General features: G+C 44.1%; 2 non-coding genes across 2 annotated transcripts; both read left to right on the plus strand.

Moving 5' to 3' along the window:
- Window positions 1-8,015: 8,015 nt before the first annotated feature.
- LOC138297563 (U2 spliceosomal RNA) lies at window positions 8,016-8,208 on the plus strand. The gene has a single exon (XR_011204161.1). It is a non-coding gene; the product is annotated as a U2 spliceosomal RNA (small nuclear RNA).
- A 7,280-nt stretch (window positions 8,209-15,488) lies between these two features.
- LOC138297579 (U2 spliceosomal RNA) lies at window positions 15,489-15,670 on the plus strand. Its single transcript, XR_011204168.1, has one exon. It is a non-coding gene; the product is annotated as a U2 spliceosomal RNA (small nuclear RNA).
- The last annotated feature ends 2,887 nt before the right edge of the window (window positions 15,671-18,557 follow it).

An 18,557-nucleotide genomic window follows, 5' to 3' on the forward strand; every position in this document is an offset into this window, starting at 1 on the left:
GGACCAGCCCCGTACACCGTTGGTGAGGTAGCCCATTTTGACGACCCCGATACCTACAGTGAGTGTTGCCTAAGTGCTATTTACATTGTTTGGAAATGAAGCATGATGGATTACTGTGTGTTCAGGATAATTCATGATTTGATGTGCTGGCCGTTCATTGGCTTTGTTGTTTTGGTGTGATATCAAATTGGAATAATGTTTCGGTAAAGCAATACCTAGTCATCTCTCAGATTGAGGGGCAGTAGGTCATTCAATTAGTGCGACAATTGGGAATGGCATGACTCATTTTGAATACACTGGTCAATGTTAGACTTGGTCAGGAACTTGCCATTAACTGAGTCAGCATATCAGACTGACAGTCTCCCAGATAGCTTAGGCACATGGCTTCGATGACAAGTGCTTCTTCCTAGTTGAGGATGGACTGTGTACACTGTAGGTCGGATCTTCCGGGGGTATGTACTTCCACAAGGTGACCTCGAAGTGTGTGTGACTTGAGTGCAATGGCCTAGGTGTTCTGTTGAATCATGTGAATGGGTGTTCTACCTCCTCTGTGTGTGTTGTAAAACATGCCTCACTAATAGTATGTTATGTTTGGCTAAGTCATATCATTTTGACATGTGTGGACCTGGGATGTGACAAGGTTGGCCTGACTCCAACGTGTTGCTAGCCCTTCATAGGTGTTGTGTGTGAAGGCACATGCTTGTTGAACTTTCTGTACACTCCTGGTTGTGCATTGATCATGGGATTGTTGTTTGTTCTTCCCACACCACCCACAAAGACTGGGATGTTACTGTGAAACAGGGTACCTAGGACTGTAGCAACCAGTATGTTACACGTACTTAACACCTTTTGTGACTTGAGTTTGTACCTAGGTCCAGATGTAGCAAAATGTCTCCACATTGCAAATAGCATAATTTGATGTTAGTGAGTTGCAAACGTCTGTTTCCTAATCCGAAATGTTTTTGGTGGTCATGTACATATTCGCAAAATGCTTTTCTAAATGAAAAAAATAAAGGAGTTTACCAGCCCTACTTGCAAATCACAGTGTTAGGCAATCCCATTTGCTAACGAGTACGTGGTTGCAAAGTGAGTAGCTGTTATCATCCACTTGAAGTGGCTGCTAACCAACTTGCTGACTGGAAGGGGTCCTCATTGTGAACCTTCACCTTTGTGAGTGGACCAAAATACTCCTGCACAAAACAGCCAGTGGTCTAGGGGAGCAATAATTATTGTGTAAATTACGAACAATCAATTGTTGTGAATTTAAACAAATCGCAGCTCATTTTCCTTTCAGATAAAGGGCCTACACTTGGTGAAAAATAACTTGCTTCATTTAAAAGCAGTCACGTCTATGGAGTTCTGCTGTTCCCAGCAGGCCTCCATCCCCGTGAGTGCCCATAGTTGCTAAGGTGGTGCAAGTTGGAACCCACATCATTGATGTTCATGAGGTGGGATTTAGGGACCCCATAGTGACTCGCAGACGGTGTCAGAGACACCGTTCAGCTTTGCAATTTGCTAGTTGATTTCCCATCAATTCCTACATCTGGCCCATAGTGTCGACATATGATTCATGGCCAGGGGTTCAATCTTAGCACACAACTCTTTCGAAATGCCATTGAGTGAGGAGTGTGATTCTTATCACATAGAATGACATATGTAGTGAAGTCAGTATGCGGACGAGCTGGTGCCATAATGTATAATGGCTTAGGTATGAATTGTATGAGTAGTTTAGGGTGATGTCATCCATCATGTAGAGACATGGATATGCTATATGTGATATGCCCTTCAGTATGCATGATTCACATGTACTTCCTCTGAGCCTTCCCGTGAAATATGTTGTAACAATTGCTGCAACCAATACATTGCTAGTAATGGACAAATTACCCATTGTGGTATTCAACCCACTGTAAATTCTATGCTCAATATTTGCCTTTTCCCTTCACAGCTGCAAACCTGAGTGCCGCAGCTCGCAACCAGTTTGAGCGCCGGGCAATGAGGTACAGCCACATCCTGCAGGTGCAGTGTGGGTATCGGAGGATGGCCCGCAGATACAATTCGGAACAGGCCTCCGGGGCGTGGTATGCCACACCACAGGCTCCCCCAACGGTGCCCCCAACAACCCCCGCCACTACATCCACCAGGTCTGGCCAAGTGGACCCAGCAACGGACCAGGCATCCTCATCCAGACCTGGACCCAGCCGTGTGGTGGGAGCAGGGCAGTCCCGTGCCCACACCACTCCACCAACACAATCCACCTCCACCGGCACCCAGACCTGCACTGACCCTCCGATCAACCCAGCGGACTTCCACGCATTGTCAAGGAAATTGGACAGGTTGATTGCAAAAGTTGACACCCTGATGGAGGACATGGCTGAGGTGAAGAAGAAGGTGCGCTCCATCCGGCGAACAGTACGGAGGCCAAATCAGTAGACATTTTGCCCTCCAGAACTTTTACCCCTCCCCTCTCACCTCTTTCCTATTTCATACTGTTAGTTGGGTTTGGGGGGTTAGTTATAGGATAAGTGTAGGAAATTAGCTTAGTTAGTGTTAGGTAAGAGGGTGGGGGGTCCTTCTTCTTTATATCTTATCTTTTTGTGTGGGTGGGTGGGTGGGGGGCAATGTTGGGAATCCTGTTTAAAAAAAAAAAAAAAACTATAAAAACAAAAAAAATACAAACAAATATATGTTTGTTTAGGATAGTGTAGTATGTGTGTAGGTTAGTAAGTGTTGTCCTGCATGTGTCTTGTCTCATAATGGTGGGTGGGGGGTTGATGTTTAGATCGTTTCGTTACATGTGTAGAGTAAGTTTAGCTTAGGTTAGTTAGGGACAGTTGTGGGTTAGTAGTAGTCAGGTTAGATTAGTGTAGGTTTATCTTTCCCTTAGTTGCCTCTTTTATTACTTATTGGAAATAAAACTTTTGTTAACCCTTTACCTGATGCGTTAGGTGCTACCTTTTCATGGCCTTGACAGTGTAGCAGAAAGTTTTAGTATGACATTTGTGTCCTATGCTCGCTATCACCAGGCTATTGAGGTTTAACATGCCAGCTACCCGTGTGCTAACTTGGTAAGTATCCACCATGTGGGAGAGCCACCATTGGTAGTGTGCATAGATCATCAAGATTTGGGGTTGGTATGTATCCTACTTCACAAAGAGTGCTTCCAGAGTTGATTTTGTAGGTAAATAGATAGGTCGGACAGCATTGTGAAGTTCAGGGAGAGCTTTGTAGATGAGTATTTGTTCACACTCTTGTCTTGTTGCTGTCATTGCTGACCTACATCATGTGTGTACTGCTTGAGCATGACTTTCCTTCATGGTAGTATACGCTGTAAGGGTGATTGATGCAGTGTAATTTGGTTATCATTCCTTTCATTTTACAGCATAATGTATTGTTTTAGTATTGCAAGGTGCCTACATTTCTCAGCCACCATTAGTTGTCTAGAATAGCTATGGACGGGGCCTCATTCTGTCCAACACAGCATGATTGTGTGTGCTTAGTCCCTACATCAGTTATTTTCCTCAGTCTAGTAAAGCTATGATGCAATCCTGGCCACTGCACAGATGTTTCAGTATACATGAAATCAGGACAGTAGTATAGAGAATCGACATGGTTGCCACACAACCACTTTGGAGTTATGTACTGCACAGTTGAAGTGTGAAATGACACAGAGACACAATAGGTGTGCAAGTGATATTTATTTTTAGGTGGAGTAGTGCAAAAAGTCCATTAACAATGTTAGGTGAGTCCGTTCTGGTGCATTCTTAAATGGTGATCCTATTTACAGGGTGTGGATGATGCTCCTGACATGCTGGGGTGATGTCACAGACGGTGCAGAGGAACAGGAATTGCCAAATGGTAGGAGAGAAACATTTACAGCCAATGTGGACAAGTTAAACAGTAGATTGCCGAACAGTCATTGAGGGTAGTTGGAGTGAGGCTGGCATGTGTCAAAACGTAGGACCTTGGTCAGAGTAGGGCATGGTGCAGGGACTAGGGCTTCCGGGTACTCTTGCGAGTGAATGTTATCTGTTCCATGTCTTCTTCTTCTGATGTGTGTGTTGCCTGGTGTGTCCTTGTTGTTGTTGGTTTTGAAGGGGCAACACACACCTCAGTGTCAGAAGACATGGAGGCAGACATCCCGGGGGCTGATCCCTGTCCAGTTATGAAGGGCAGTACTGCAGCAAGGAGAGCGTGCTGGTTTTTCAGAATGGCAGCCACATCCCGATGGTAGGCAGCCAGGTCTGCCCTGAGGGGTTCGATGTTGCAATCGTGCACACGCTGACTGGCTTGCTGTTGGAGTTGTTTGGTCAACTGGATGACAGCTGTGCAGATTGCCTTCTGTGTTACTAAAAGTTCCTCCAACAGCGATGTTCTGGCTTGCATTGCAGCTGCCTGATCAGCAGTTGACAGCATGCACGAACGCACCCCCTCAAGGCTGGCTGCCATAGTTTGCATCCCCACCCGCACCTCCTTGGCCAGCTCCTGCTGGACCCCAACGACTGTTCTTTCGAAGCTGGTGCCAGTGTCGTCAGAGTCCTCAGCTGTGTTGGAGCTGGCAGGTCTTACAATTGGGGTGGCGGGTGGTTCTACTGTGGTGGCTGCTTCTTCTTGGCTCCTCCTTGTTACTGAAGGGGGGGTTTGGAGGCTTTCGAGGACCATGTCAATGGTCTCTTGTGTGAGGTTGATGGTCTCGTCATCCATGTCATCAGGGAACTCATGGACAGGCATATCGGCAGGAGATCCGTGTTCCTCTGCAAAGAAACAGGGTACAATTAGTGTGTCTGTGTTGAGATCATTTAGCACTAAGATACAAGCCTTTGGATGCCTTAACTTTGTACTCTGATTTTGTCTTGGTATCTGCTGTCTGTCATAGGGCATTGTTGTAGGCCTATGGCCCACCTGTGTGTCACATATATGATATGGAGCTATCAGACATGCCTGCCAGGTCATCTCTAGGTGTTGATTTGTAATTATTTCGGAATACGCATTTTTTTGTCCTACTCCTCCCTCGGTGTTTCACTATTGTTATGGAGGGACATTTGTTTGGGTGGGCTCTCATTATCCTACATGTGATTCTTGGCTTTCTAGGCAGCAGGATAGCTAATGGTGTGGGGGACTAAGTTTGACCCACTTGTAAATAACTCGGTCACCCAGATATTCTATTTAGCTCAGACAGACTAGCAGTGCCTCTGGTCTCCCACAACAGAGGAATGTTTAGAAGTCCAAGCCCATGACATCTTTGGGACTTCTCAGGGAAGTGGTGGTCACTCAGGTCCTACACATTTCTATCTTTTCCGGTATGTTCCCATACACAAATGACACAGACAGGATTTGTTTGATATGAAGTTTCATTGTACAACTGACTTGTAGGAATTTAGGTGTGAGCCCCAATAACCAAAACAATACACACAGTTAGAACTGAAATAGTCCGCAGGAGAGTAATACATTGGTACACAGCTATCATGGTGCCTAACAGTTTCTACTCTCCCTCTGCTTGTTCTATACATATAGCACTGCATGTTAAGTTTGGAGCTTGGCTGTCTGAATCACAGGGGAGACATCATCCCTCATATCAGAGGAATGGGCTGGGATCTGGTTGTGCATCAGCAGCAAGGCAGGCCGCATCTAGATGTGATTTTCTGTTTGTAAACTCCCCCATGCGTGTCTTGAGACGAGGAAGTGAATTTAAAAGACATATGTCATTGTGATGACAAAGTTTCCCTACGCAGGAATGGCAAACCTTAACCCCTACCCCATCTATCATCAACGAACCAGACGGTATCCTTGACTGGGGCACAGAGTGAATATGTTCTGGCAAACTCCAGTGCAGAAGTAGGCAAAACAGGGTGATTTGACTAATTGCCAACACCTTAGGACTGACTATTTGCTACATTAACTGATAGGAAGGGCAATGAGATTCATTTAGTGCAAAGTGCTCTGAGGCACTTAGATGTGAGCAAATGAGTATAAGTACATTCAGGGTAAGATGCACAAAGGCCTCCAGCCTGAGGCTATTGCGCAAAGTATACGTTTCACTTGCCACGCTACACTTTGACTGACTGTGGGTGTTGTGACTGCCCTGCCAGCACACTTGCCTCACAGGCCCTGCACCATACACTTTTTATTCACATTGCATGATCTGTACATGTTAGGTGGCATGACCTATGTATGTCAATGTTAGGATGTGGTATGGATGTAAACATTGTTGATGTTTGTATCTGATGGGGTCTCATGTGTGTCTTACTGGATTGGCCTGTTTATCGTATGAATGTCCTATTTTTTGGTTAGACTGTGCAGATGTGTTTCATTGACCAGTTGCCTGTGTCCCCTCGTCAATGTTGTTGTCTGAGCAGTATGACATTTGTGATGTAGCATTGTTAGGCAGGCACGTGAGGGACCCTGACGTATGCAGCATGTGTGTGTCGTTAGTGCTGTGTGGCTCCTATTGCTGTTTACTTAGGCTTATGTATGTGTCAGTTATGGACATTCGGCATTTAAGTGTACTGGTACCTTTGTCTTATTTCTAGGAGTAGTTGCAGATGTCATCCTCACCCCCTAATTTAGGAATGTATGTTCCAGGGTGGGGTTCCTGCCATTTGGTACTATAGCTGCCCAGAGATGAGAGGTGTTATTGTCAACTGTGGTGGCAGTTAAGTTGCAGTTGTTGTATTTGCTACTGCATTACAGGTAAGGACCTAGTTGATGGGGAATAGTTTGTGCAAAACAAGTGCCTGGATGTGGATTCAGGGTAGTGTCCTTCCCACCTGTCACTGGTTTCCCTTGGCTCTCTTGTTGTAATTACAGGATGTCCCCGTGGGACTGTAGTGGTGGCAGTATTTTGTCGTGCCCCGGCTATGGTCAGTACTGGGCATTCCCCCCTGCCGTGCCCCTTTCCCCATGCCACTTCATATATGTGCTAAGTTACATGCATTGTGTAGTAGGTATCCCCCCCCCTGCTTACAGTCCCCATTATTGCATTGTAATTCCCCATGCGACTTACCCTGCATGTGCGTAGTGTCGTGGTAGTCTGCGCTGTCCAGTCCTTGTATCCCTATGACGATCTCCTCCGGGATGACGGCTGCGACCATCTCCTCCATGTGGTCCAGGGCCTCCTGTTGTGCTGGACTCCCCCCTCCAGTCTGCATTGCTGCCTTCCTGTTCCTGGCCATTTTCTCTTTGGTCCTACGTTTACAGTCATGCCAGCGTTTCTTACACTCGGTGACTGTCCGGCGTTCTTCAGCCACACTGTTTATCTTGTCCACAATTTCTTTCCAGATGGCCTCTCTCCTACTGAGTGGCAATTTTGAGGATATGAAAAGTTGGTGCTGGTGTTCCGTCACCTCTTTCACCAGGATTTCCTGCTCCTCTGCACTGAAGCGACACTTTCTTTTTTTCTTTAACATGTCCTGGTTCCTGTATGCTTCCTCCTGGCTGGGTCCTGGTCTGCTCTCATCCTCCTGGGGTCTGTTGGGGCATCTGGGATCCATATTGGGTCTCCTCTCCTGTAAGTGCAGTTTTCGCGCTAAAATGTCACGCAATAGCGTGAAAAAAAACGGCGTATTCACGATTGCGCTGTCGTAAATCGACCCACAGTGATTTGCGTCACTTTTACGTGGGTTTCCCTTACGACAGACCGACGCTGTTTGCGTCACGAAATAATGACTCCCACCTGTTGGTTGCGCCGCCGTACGTCAAAGTATAAATTTGACGCCCGAATGGCGCATCCAAATGGCGTTAGACGGCGCAATTTTTTTTGACGCTAAACTGCGATAGCGCAGTTTTGCGTCAAAAAGTATAAATATGGGCCTATGTCTTTGTTACAACCCATGTATTTTGTCTAATAGGTTTATCAGGAGGTGTCAGGGTGGTGGGTCTTGCACTTGTAAATAATTTTGTATGTTTGTTGTCTGCCACATTGACGTGGCTATGTGTTTCTATATTTACTAAGGTATTATTAGGGGTCGCCGCATTCCCCTGCCTTTGTGTATATTGCCTTCTTGTATTTATTATGTATTGTTCCTTTTTGAATTTCAATAAAATCTATTTTAAAACGTATCTGTTCTTATCAGTTTAATATCTGATACGTCCTCTATCTGGGGACCATATATTAAATTGATTTTTGGAACAGGGAGATGGAATAGGAGCTTGCTCTGTCCACTCCACGCATCAACCTGGTATTGCAGTACCTCCAGGAATGGTGCACTTCCCCACCCGGGGAAAAACATGCTGTTGAAAAAAAAGATTGAAAAGCAAAAGTAGCGTTTCACTGTCTCTCTGTAAAGTGACGCTAATGTCTTTGTGTGTAAATAAAACCAACCTGGCCACTTTGTGGCAGCCGTGTCTTGTTTTATTTATGTCGTTATTTATTTATTTATTCCGTTTTATATTTCTGTGGTATTTTATTCCCTGCCTCCCCCCACCCCCTTTTTTTATTTTTTTTATTTTTTTTATTGTCCTCTGCTCAGAGGCTTCACTTCGGTGGAGAAAAATGTCAGAAAGAGACTGCATCTTCAGCAGTGTTTTGTTTTTGGATCCATTTCCCAGGGTAGCGAGTGATGGCAAAGAGGCAAAGCAGAGGGCAAGAGGCCTTTCTTCATCTACCGCGTTTTCAGCAAGTGAAGAGGAGTGAGATAGAAAGAGCAAGATAGGAAAGGAGAGAGAGAGAGAGAGAGAGAGAGATATAGATATATATATATATATATATATATATATATGGGGGGGGGCAGCTGCTTTTGGCAGAAGAGAAGAAGTGGACACTGTCCAGGTCTTCTCCGGGCAGAAGGAAAAGACAGAGTCCTTTTCCTTCTTTGCCTGCCCCCGCCCATCCACGAACGGCCGAGCCTTATCTATAGGCCTAAGCTCTGCCTAAGCAGAGTCCTGGACAAGCGAGGGCGAGGAGCCGGCCGCTTGCTGCCAGGCTGCTGTCCAGGGTGGCCCGACCTTCCGACCCAGGGGCTGGACCCAGTGGACAGGAAGGGGAGGGGCATGCAAAAACTAGAAACTGGGCAACGTGGGTATGCTAATGGACGCATAATGAGGCGACTGCTGAGAACTCTGGGAGCCGGGAGACACCCTGATGCCAGGGCCTCTTTTTTCCTTTCGCCACTGGCTGAGCTCTTGCCAAGAGATGGGGAAAAGAGGCGAAAGGCCCGTCAACGGTCAAGGAAAGGACGACCGCAGCCCGAGTCAGCCAGGGAGACCGGCCGGTGAGGTGAGAATTCTGCCACCATTCGGGTTATCGCTTCTCGGCCTTTTGGCTAAGATCAGTGTTTGGTTCTGAACCGAACACGTGGTTTTGACAAAAGGTTGGTGAATCCGAGCCCGGAATTCTTTTTTGCTGGGCCTGCGTTTTCCTGGCTTGTCCGGGGCCAGGCTGCGTGAGGGGGGAGGAAGGTGGAGGGTTTTTGGTAGGAGGACGCTTTTTGGGCGACCCTCCGGGGACACTGGGCCTTCGCTCCACGGCTTGTCTGTGGCAAGGCTGCGTGTGCCTGGGAGAGACCCCGAGGTGAATCCCTGCACCTGGAGGTAATTCCCAGGTTCGCCGATAGAGGGACGGGCTGGGGATTCCTGGCATGACCGGGACCCAGCTGATGCCCAGACATCGGTGAGCTTGGGGAAAGCCCTCCAGGCATCCCAGGATTTTTTTGGAGCTCACGCACATAGCTGCGTGGAGCAGGAGGTTCTGACACCAGAGTCCTGGTGTCAGACTGGGAGTCCCTGGGCGCACTTTGAGAGTGCACGGCCTAGGGACACTCAATTGCAAGAATTGGAGGTGCTGGCACCAGAGTCCTGGTGTCAGAGCGAGAGTCCCTGGGCGCACTGTGATTGTGCTCGGCCTAGGGACACTCTTTTGAGGGAATTGGAGGTATCTCACACCACCCAGAAAGGAACACCTGATCCAGGTCAGGAAAACACAGTGTTTTTTTTAAATACTGGGTACAAGAGGGTGGGGTTGGATTCTGAGAAGAGGAGAAAAGTGGTGAGAGTCCCTGGGCGCACTTGGAAAGTGCTCGGCCCGGGGACATTCACTGACCAATACGGACCCACGTCTGGGACACCAAAAATAAGGCACAGATGAGATTTTTAACAAAGTAAGGAGCCACAAAAAAATCATGGCAGCCCCGAAGAGCTACGCAGCAGCCGCTGGCGGGAGCAATAATGGGAAAAACCAAAGGAATGGAAACAACACATTTACAGGGATGAAATTCTCTGTTTGATTTGAAATATTGGAGGAAGCAAAACACAAGAGGAGCATGAACCACCTTATGGACATCGTGTTTAAACAGGTATTTGGCATTAAGCCTGACCAGATCAAATGTATGCAAGACTTTAGAGTCAGGGGGCTATTTGACATAACATTCCAGAGCAAAAATATATATCAAGATTTTATTTATAAATTAAATCAAAATAGAGAAAACAAAGATTTAGAAGGTTATGTAATCACCCCACTTGCAGCACCAAGAGAAATCCCAATGACGGTGCATATGTTTAACCCTTTTACTGCACCGTCAGAAATAGAGCATTTTTTGCGCAGATACTGCCAAAGTGTTAGAGGAGGGAGTGAAGTCAGGAATGAATGGGGGTATGGAATGGAAAGAGGAGATACATGGTAGTGCTCCAAAGGGATGATGAAGGGATTGGAGGTACAAAACACCAACCTCTAAACTTCACCATAGGGCCAAATAGGGGTTTTCTGTACTACCTAGGACAACCCATGTTTTGTAAAACTTGTTTCCAGTTTGGACATATCAAAGAGCAATGTTCAGGGGATATTTGCAGGAATTGTGGCACCAAAGGGCACATGGCCCATGAATGTAAGGCCCCCCAAAAATGCAATTTATGTGGGGAATTATCTCACCTTTATAAAAATTGCCCTGCAAGGCAAAATTTCTATGATAAATCAAGAGTGGAGAGTTCAACTCAATTAGACCAAACAGGGCCAAACGAGATAAGCCCAACCATTAAAGATCCAGCAAAGGGAGGGAAAAAAATCACCATACCTGATATAAAGGCGAGCAAAAGTTTAGAGATAACCTCACAGCCCAACCCCCAAATTGTCATCCCAGAAACTCCTGAAAGCGAACTAGTAGAAAAAGAAAATATTATTGAATCAAGTGCTCAGAGCACAGACTCTAACAAAAAAATTGAAAGGCGGCATGAAATTGACTTGGATCTAGATTATAATCAAGAGTGGCTTTTTGCAACACCATCAACTGGGTCCACTCATGTAACACAAACACCAGAAACATTCTTTTCAACAGAAGAGAACATGGAAGAAGGGGAGATAGAATCTAAGGGAGATAATCAACCCAAAAACAGAAAAGTCACCAAAAAAACAAAAAATATAGACCCCAAGGAAAATATAAAAGACAATTTTTTAACCGATTCAGAAGAAGAGATGACTACTGAACAGGGGTCTAATGAAAGGGATGTTGAAGCCTCACCAAGGCAATCAATGAGACAATTAGAGAGGTTAAAAAAAAGGAGAGACAAAAGGAACCAAAATTCGTCTGAAGAAGTGGTTCAAAAAAGAAATAAAAGAAAAGCAACATCGCAGAAAAATTATATTAATTAAAAAATAACCAGTGTTCCTGGATCCAGGTACAGCGTACTCCAGGAACAATCAGACACAGAAGACCCTCCTTTAGAGGGCCTGTCTGAAATTACTAAGATTTCTTTGGAGGAGGGGAAGTCTTTTAAAGATTTTCCACCTTACATGGGAAAAGAAGAAGAGATAACATTTGAGGAGAGCCAATCTTTGCTCCCTCAGGAGATAATTGAGATTGATCCTATAGAATAATAATGTACACATGTATGCTTTCTATTTTTTAATGGCTATTACTTTAGCCACCCTAAACGTCAGGGGTATTAGACAGCAGTCCAAAAGAGCTGCTGTCTTCAATTATTGTGAAAATTTGAAGGCTGACATTATTCTTTTGCAGGAGTGTGGCATTCCATATGCTGAAGATTACTCCTTTCTAAAAAGAGAATGGAGACAAGGTCCATCATCCTGGTCAGGAGGTGGAAACAAAAATGCAGGAGTAGGCATTTTATGTAAAAATAAAAAATTTTCATTTTTACAGGAAAATGTAATTTCCCCAGGGAGAGGTTTGTCCTGTAGCTTAAAAGTGAATGAAACAATTTTTAAAGTCATTAACATTTATGCACATACAGACAAACAAGAAAGAAATGATTTATTCAATGAACTAACATTTTTTGTTACAGGTTCACAACCCACCTTTATTGCAGGGGACTTTAACTGTATAAGAACCCCACAAGATAGAATAGGTTCAGCGACACATTATAAATTAGATATTTCTTCTAAAACCCTAAATGACATAATAGACAATTGTTCCTTACAAGACACTTTCAAATCATGTAATCCTACCAACACAGGGTTTACATGGTTATCAGGAGATGGGAATACCACTTCTAGGATAGACTATATTTTCACATCAGAACATATTAAATGTTTATCCTCAAGATTACAGGACAGTTGTCTAACTGATCACCAGACACTTATATCCAAATGTGAAATACCCAGACACAACATAAAAGGTCGAAGTTATTGGAAACTAAACACTACTACCTTACAGGACGAAGAGATTATTGCTTTATTTAAAGGACAATACCAGATATGGCAAAAGAAAAAGAGTGATTTCCAAAGCTTGACTTTGTGGTGGGAATTTTTAAAAAAACAATGTAAATTATTTTTTACACACATTGGAAAGCAAAAAGCTAAAGAAAAAAGAAAAGAATTGTTTGATTTAAATGAAAAACTGGCACTGTTTGGTGAAATGGAGGATGCAGGAGTAAATGTCAAAAAACATGTAATTGAGATAAAAAATGCAATACGGAAATGGTATCTGCAAAAAGGGAAAGAAACCATTTTCAATTCCAGAGTGAAAGAATTCGAGGAAAATGAAAAATGTAATGCTTTCTTTTTTAAAAAAACAAAACAAAATAACACCCGGTTTTCCTCTTTAGAAAATTTTGAAGGTAAAGAAACATCAGATATCAATGAAATGTTACTTCATACTCATGTTTTTTTTTCAACAATGTATCAAGAAAAGCAGATTGATGAAAACATTTGTGAGGACTTCCTAGAGGACATCAATCAATCTCTCTCAAGAGAATCACAATCCTTTTTAAGTAAACCCTTTGATGGGCAAGAATTTTTGGAAGTTTTGTCAAAGGCTCCTAGGAATTCATCCCCTGGCCTGGATGGGCTCCCATGGGAATTTTATAAAGTTTTCTGGGGTACCATTGCACAGGATTTTATGAAAATGTTGACAGAGGCCATTTCAAACAAAAAATTACCGGTGTCTTTTTTACAGGGAACAGTTACCCTTTTACACAAAAAGGGAGAAAAAAACAATCTAAACAATTGGAGACCAATCACTCTGTTAAATGTAGACAGCAAAATATTCAGCAAGCTTTTAACAAATAGAATTAAACAAGTGTTATCCTCTGTAATACACACAGATCAGACCTGTGCAGTACCAGGGAGGAAGGTCTGGGATAGCCTTATAACAATTCGGGACGCAATATGGATGTCGGTAAGAAATGACTCACCATTGGGAGTTCTATCTTTGGATCTTCAAAAAGCCTTTGATAGCATCTCTCACTCCTATATGTTTAAGGTTTTAACAAGGATGGGCTTTCCACAACAATTTACACAAATGATTGAAATGCTTTACCATAATGCTGTAAGTTCTTTCCAAATTAATGTTTTTTTTTACAGATGGAGTCCCTATTAAAACAGGGGTTAGACAAGGGTGTCCCCTCTCACCAGCACTCTTCATCTGTGCTTTGGAACCCTTGCTGTCCACTCTGAGGAAAGACAAAATAATAAAAGGTTTTTTTGTTCCAGGAGCAGGGGGAACACCTGCAAAATGCATTGCGTACATGGACGACATAACAGTCCTATGTCCAGACATTCAATCTGTAAGAAGAACAATTTTACATGTAAACATTTTTTCCCAAGCTTCAGGTCTTAAACTCAACATGGAGAAAAGCAACTGCCTAACAATAGGTAGATGGGACAATCTAGCACATATACAGGTAAACACAACAACACAACTTATTAAAGTGCTGGGCGTCCTCTTTTCAAAAGACACTTCAGGTTCAGTCAATTGGGATTCGGTAATAAACAAAACACAGCAGAAGCTAGGGTTGTGGAAAACTAGATCTTTAACCCTAGTTGGTAAAATTTTGGTAATTAAAGCAGTGATCTTACCTTTAATTCTATATTATGCAATGATTTTCCCTCCACAGAAGCAGATTTTAAATAAACTACAGAAACTGTTGTGCATTTTTTTCTGGTCCTCCAAAATGGAAAAAATAAAGAGAGAAATTGTTTTTAAGCCATTAAACAATGGAGGGAAAGACTTACCAAATTTGTACCATTTTACTATGACAAATTACGTTTTTCTTTGTTTAAATGCAATAAAAGAGAAAAGAAATATAACAGCATGTTTTGTAAAATATCATGTAAACAACATTTTTAGAAAATATAAACTTGTACCTGCAGATAATGCCATTCCAAATGCCTTTTTTATCCCAAAGATGTATAATGTGATTGATATCTTTTTTAAAAATCTAAGACATTTACATTTGGACTTTGATGATTTTGCCAACAAAAAGACTTTCAAAGCAGCCATCAGGAGGACCGAGATTCTTTCCCCAGCAAACAATCTCAACGAGGAGCAGTCAAAGAAAACATGGAAGAAAGCCAACCACCCTGAACTGACAAACAGCCAAAAGGACTTATGTTGGCTAACAATTCATAAAGGACTTCCTTTAAAAAGTTTTCAACATAACAGAGGCCTGTCAGCAACACCAAGATGCCCACGGGAGAATTGCCACGCAGATGAGACGGTGTTACATTTTCTTTGGAACTGTTCCTTTGCACAAGAAACTTGGAAAAAAATTGGTCCTTTGATAAAAGGGATATCCGGACAAAAATCCATAGACTATGAACTCATTCTTTATGGAATCTCTTCTTCTTTGCCAAACACAAAAGACTTATTACTGTGGAAAATTGTGTGTTGCATTAAAGAAGGGTTGTGGATCACTAGAAATTTAGGGATATATCAACATAAACAGTTTACAATTAAAGATTGTATTAAAATAAGTTTAGACAAATTAATGACATACTACTGGATAGATTATAAATCCTGTAGTAAAGATGAAGCAGAAAAAAGATGGAAACAAAAAAATTGGAAGGATTGGGTTCCTTAAAAAAGAAATTACAGTTGTAAACCTTCTCAGACACTCTACAAAATTTGAGTCATTTTAAAATTGTTACCAGTATGTAAATAGAGAAATTATGAAACTCACAGAATATTTTTGGAAATGTGTATTTTGAATATCTTGTAAACTTGACATGGACCTAACAGATAAAGGCATGACAAGTCAAATGTATCACCACCCGTATGGTTCGGGATTTGTTAAAATGTAAATATGCACTAACATTTTCAATAAAGACTATTTTTACAAAAAAAAAAAAAAAAAATCTGTTCTTATCAGTTTAATATCTGATACGTCCTCTATCTGGGGACCATATATTAAATTGATTTTTGGAACAGGGAGATGGAATAGGAGCTTGCTCTGTCCACTCCACGCATCAACCTGGTATTGCAGTACCTCCAGGAATGGTGCACTTCCCCACCCGGGGAAAAACATGCTGTTGAAAAAAAAGATTGAAAAGCAAAAGTAGCGTTTCACTGTCTCTCTGTAAAGTGACGCTAATGTCTTTGTGTGTAAATAAAACCAACCTGGCCACTTTGTGGCAGCCGTGTCTTGTTTTATTTATGTCGTTATTTATTTATTTATTCCGTTTTATATTTCTGTGGTATTTTATTCCCTGACTCTCCTCCCCCCCCTCCTTTTTTTTTTTTTTTTATTGTCCTCTGCTCAGAGGCTTCACTTCGGTGGAGAAAAATGTCAGAAAGAGACTGCATCTTCAGCAGTGTTTTGTTTTTGGATCCATTTCCCAGGGTAGCGAGTGATGGCAAAGAGGCAAAGCAGAGGGCAGAGGGCAAGAGGCCTTTCTTCATCTACCGCGTTTTCAGCAAGTGAAGAGGAGCGAGATAGAAAGAGCAAGATAGGAAAGGTAAGAGAGAGAGAGAGAGAGAGAGAGAGAGAGAGAGAGAGAGAGAGAGAGAGAGAGAGATTATATATATATATATATATATATATATATATATGGGGGGGGCAGCTGCCTTTGGCAGAAGAGAAGAAGTGGACACTGTCCAGGTCTTCTCCGGGCAGAAGGAAAAGACAGAGGCCCGTATTTATACTCCGTTTGCGCCGAATTTGCGTCGTTTTTTTCGACGCAAATTCGGCGCAAAACGAACGCCATATTTATACTTTGGCGTTAGACGCGTCTAGCGCCAAAGTATGGGCAAATAGCGTCATTTTTTTGCGTGAACGCCTTCCTTGCGTTAATGAGATGCAAGGAAGGCGTTCCCGTCTAAAAAAATGACGGCGACGCAAATGTGTCGTATTTATACTCCCGGGCAAAAATCACGCCCGGGAGGTGGCGGGTCAAAAAACCCCGCATTTGCGCCACTATTTAACGCCTGGGTCAGGGTAGGCGTTAAGGGGCCTGTGGGCTCAAAATTAGCCCACAGGTGCCCTCCCCTGCCCCCAGGGACCCCCCCTGCCACCCCTGCCCACCCCAGGAGGACACCCAAGGATGGAGGGACCCACCCCAGGGACATTCAGGTAAGTTCAGGTAAGTATAATTTTTTATATATTTTTTTTTTTTTTGGGTGGCATAGGGGGGCCTTATTTGTGCCCCCCCTACATGCCACTATGCCCAATGACCATGCCCAGGGGACACAAGTCCCCTGGGCATGGCCATTGGGCAAGGGGGCATGACTCCTGTCTTTACTAAGACAGGAGTCATGAAATGGCGTCTGGGTGTCGTAAAAAAATGGCGCAAATCGGGTTGAGGCGATTCTTTTGCCTCAACCTGACTTGCCCCATTTTAAGACGCCCTAACGTCATTTTTTCCCAACGCCGGCGCTGCCTGGTCTACGTCTTTTTTTCCACGCACACCAGGCAGCGCCGGTCTGCTTGCGCCGGCTAACGCCATTCCATAAATACGGCGCCCGCATGGCGCTTCAGAATGGCGTTAGACGGCGCTAAATTTTTTGACGCTAAACTGCGTTAGCGCAGTTTAGCGTCAAAAAGTATAAATATGGGCCAGAGTCCTTTTCCTTCTTTGCCCGCCCCCGCCCGTCCACGAACGGCCGAGCCTTATCTATAGGCCTAAGCTCTGCCTAAGCAGAGTCCTGGGCAAGCGAGGGCGAGGAGCCGGCCGCTTGCTGCCAGGCTGCTGTCCAGGGTGGCCCGACCTTCCGACCCAGGGGCTGGACCCAGTGGACAGGAAGGGGAGGGGCATGCAAAAACTAGAAACTGGGCAACGTGGGTATGCTAATGGACGCATAATGAGGCGACTGCTGAGAACTCTGGGAGCCGGGAGACACCCTGACGCCAGGGCCTCTTTTTTCCTTTCGCCACTGGCTGAGCTCTTGCCAAGAGATGGGGAAAAGAGGCGAAAGGCCCGTCAACGGTCAAGGAAAGGACGACCCCAGCCCGAGTCAGCCAGGGAGACCGGCCGGTGAGGTGAGAATTCTGCCACCATTCGGGTTATCGCTTCTCGGCCTTTTGGCTAAGTTCAAACTTTTGTTTGAACTTGAAAAAAAGGTGAGGGTAATTTCTGACCCTTGTGTGACTGGGCCTGCGCCCTCTGGCTTGTCCGGAGCCTGGCTGCGTTGCACATAGGTGACGAGAAACTCCTCTGAAGCGATCAATACTCTTTCCAAGTGACTTGGGGGACGGGCCCTCGTACTCTGGCCTGACCGGAGCAGGGCTGATGCTCCCTTGTCACGAGGATTGAGTTGGATAGCACCTGCCGGTTATACTGGTGTGGGGTCCCTTGTCTCCCTTGAGGAGCAGTGCAGGTTCATTCTAGCGCTGTGACCTCGGGAGATTGGGGGGGGAAGTAGCTTTTTATTCCACATCCCCTTTCCTTTTAAGTTTTTTTCGTGTTTTGGTATTTGGGCTACGGTTGTGGTCCAAAAAGGGACCGGTCCTTTTAAGGACCCTTACTTTGTGGTTAAATTCTTCTTATCTTCTTTTTAGATCATTTTTGCCTTTTCTTCATAAATAGCAAGATTCTCACCAACAACAATTTTGCTTGGACTTGGAAACGAACAAAGGATCCACAAGTCAGTAGTAGTCAGTGGTAACCCCGGACGGAGGTTTTACCTCACTCTCCAAAAATCAATGGTTTTTCCAACAAAGGTATTTTCTTCCAAACCTATCAAGAAACAACACCTTCTTGGAAAGGTAAGCCCACAACAGTGTCTCTTACCCCATTTTTTGGATTAACAAAATGACTACCACCCCACTCATGCCGGGCAATGCCCGGGCATTTGATTGCATTCCTAACTCTATTCGTGTTGAAGTTGCCGAAGCACAGCGTAAAGAGAAAACTTTAATATTCATTGTGGATGATTTACTTAAAACTACGTGTGCCGTTG

Source organism: Pleurodeles waltl, chromosome 5, assembly GCF_031143425.1.
Source record: "Pleurodeles waltl isolate 20211129_DDA chromosome 5, aPleWal1.hap1.20221129, whole genome shotgun sequence".
NCBI lineage: Eukaryota > Metazoa > Chordata > Amphibia > Caudata > Salamandridae > Pleurodeles > Pleurodeles waltl.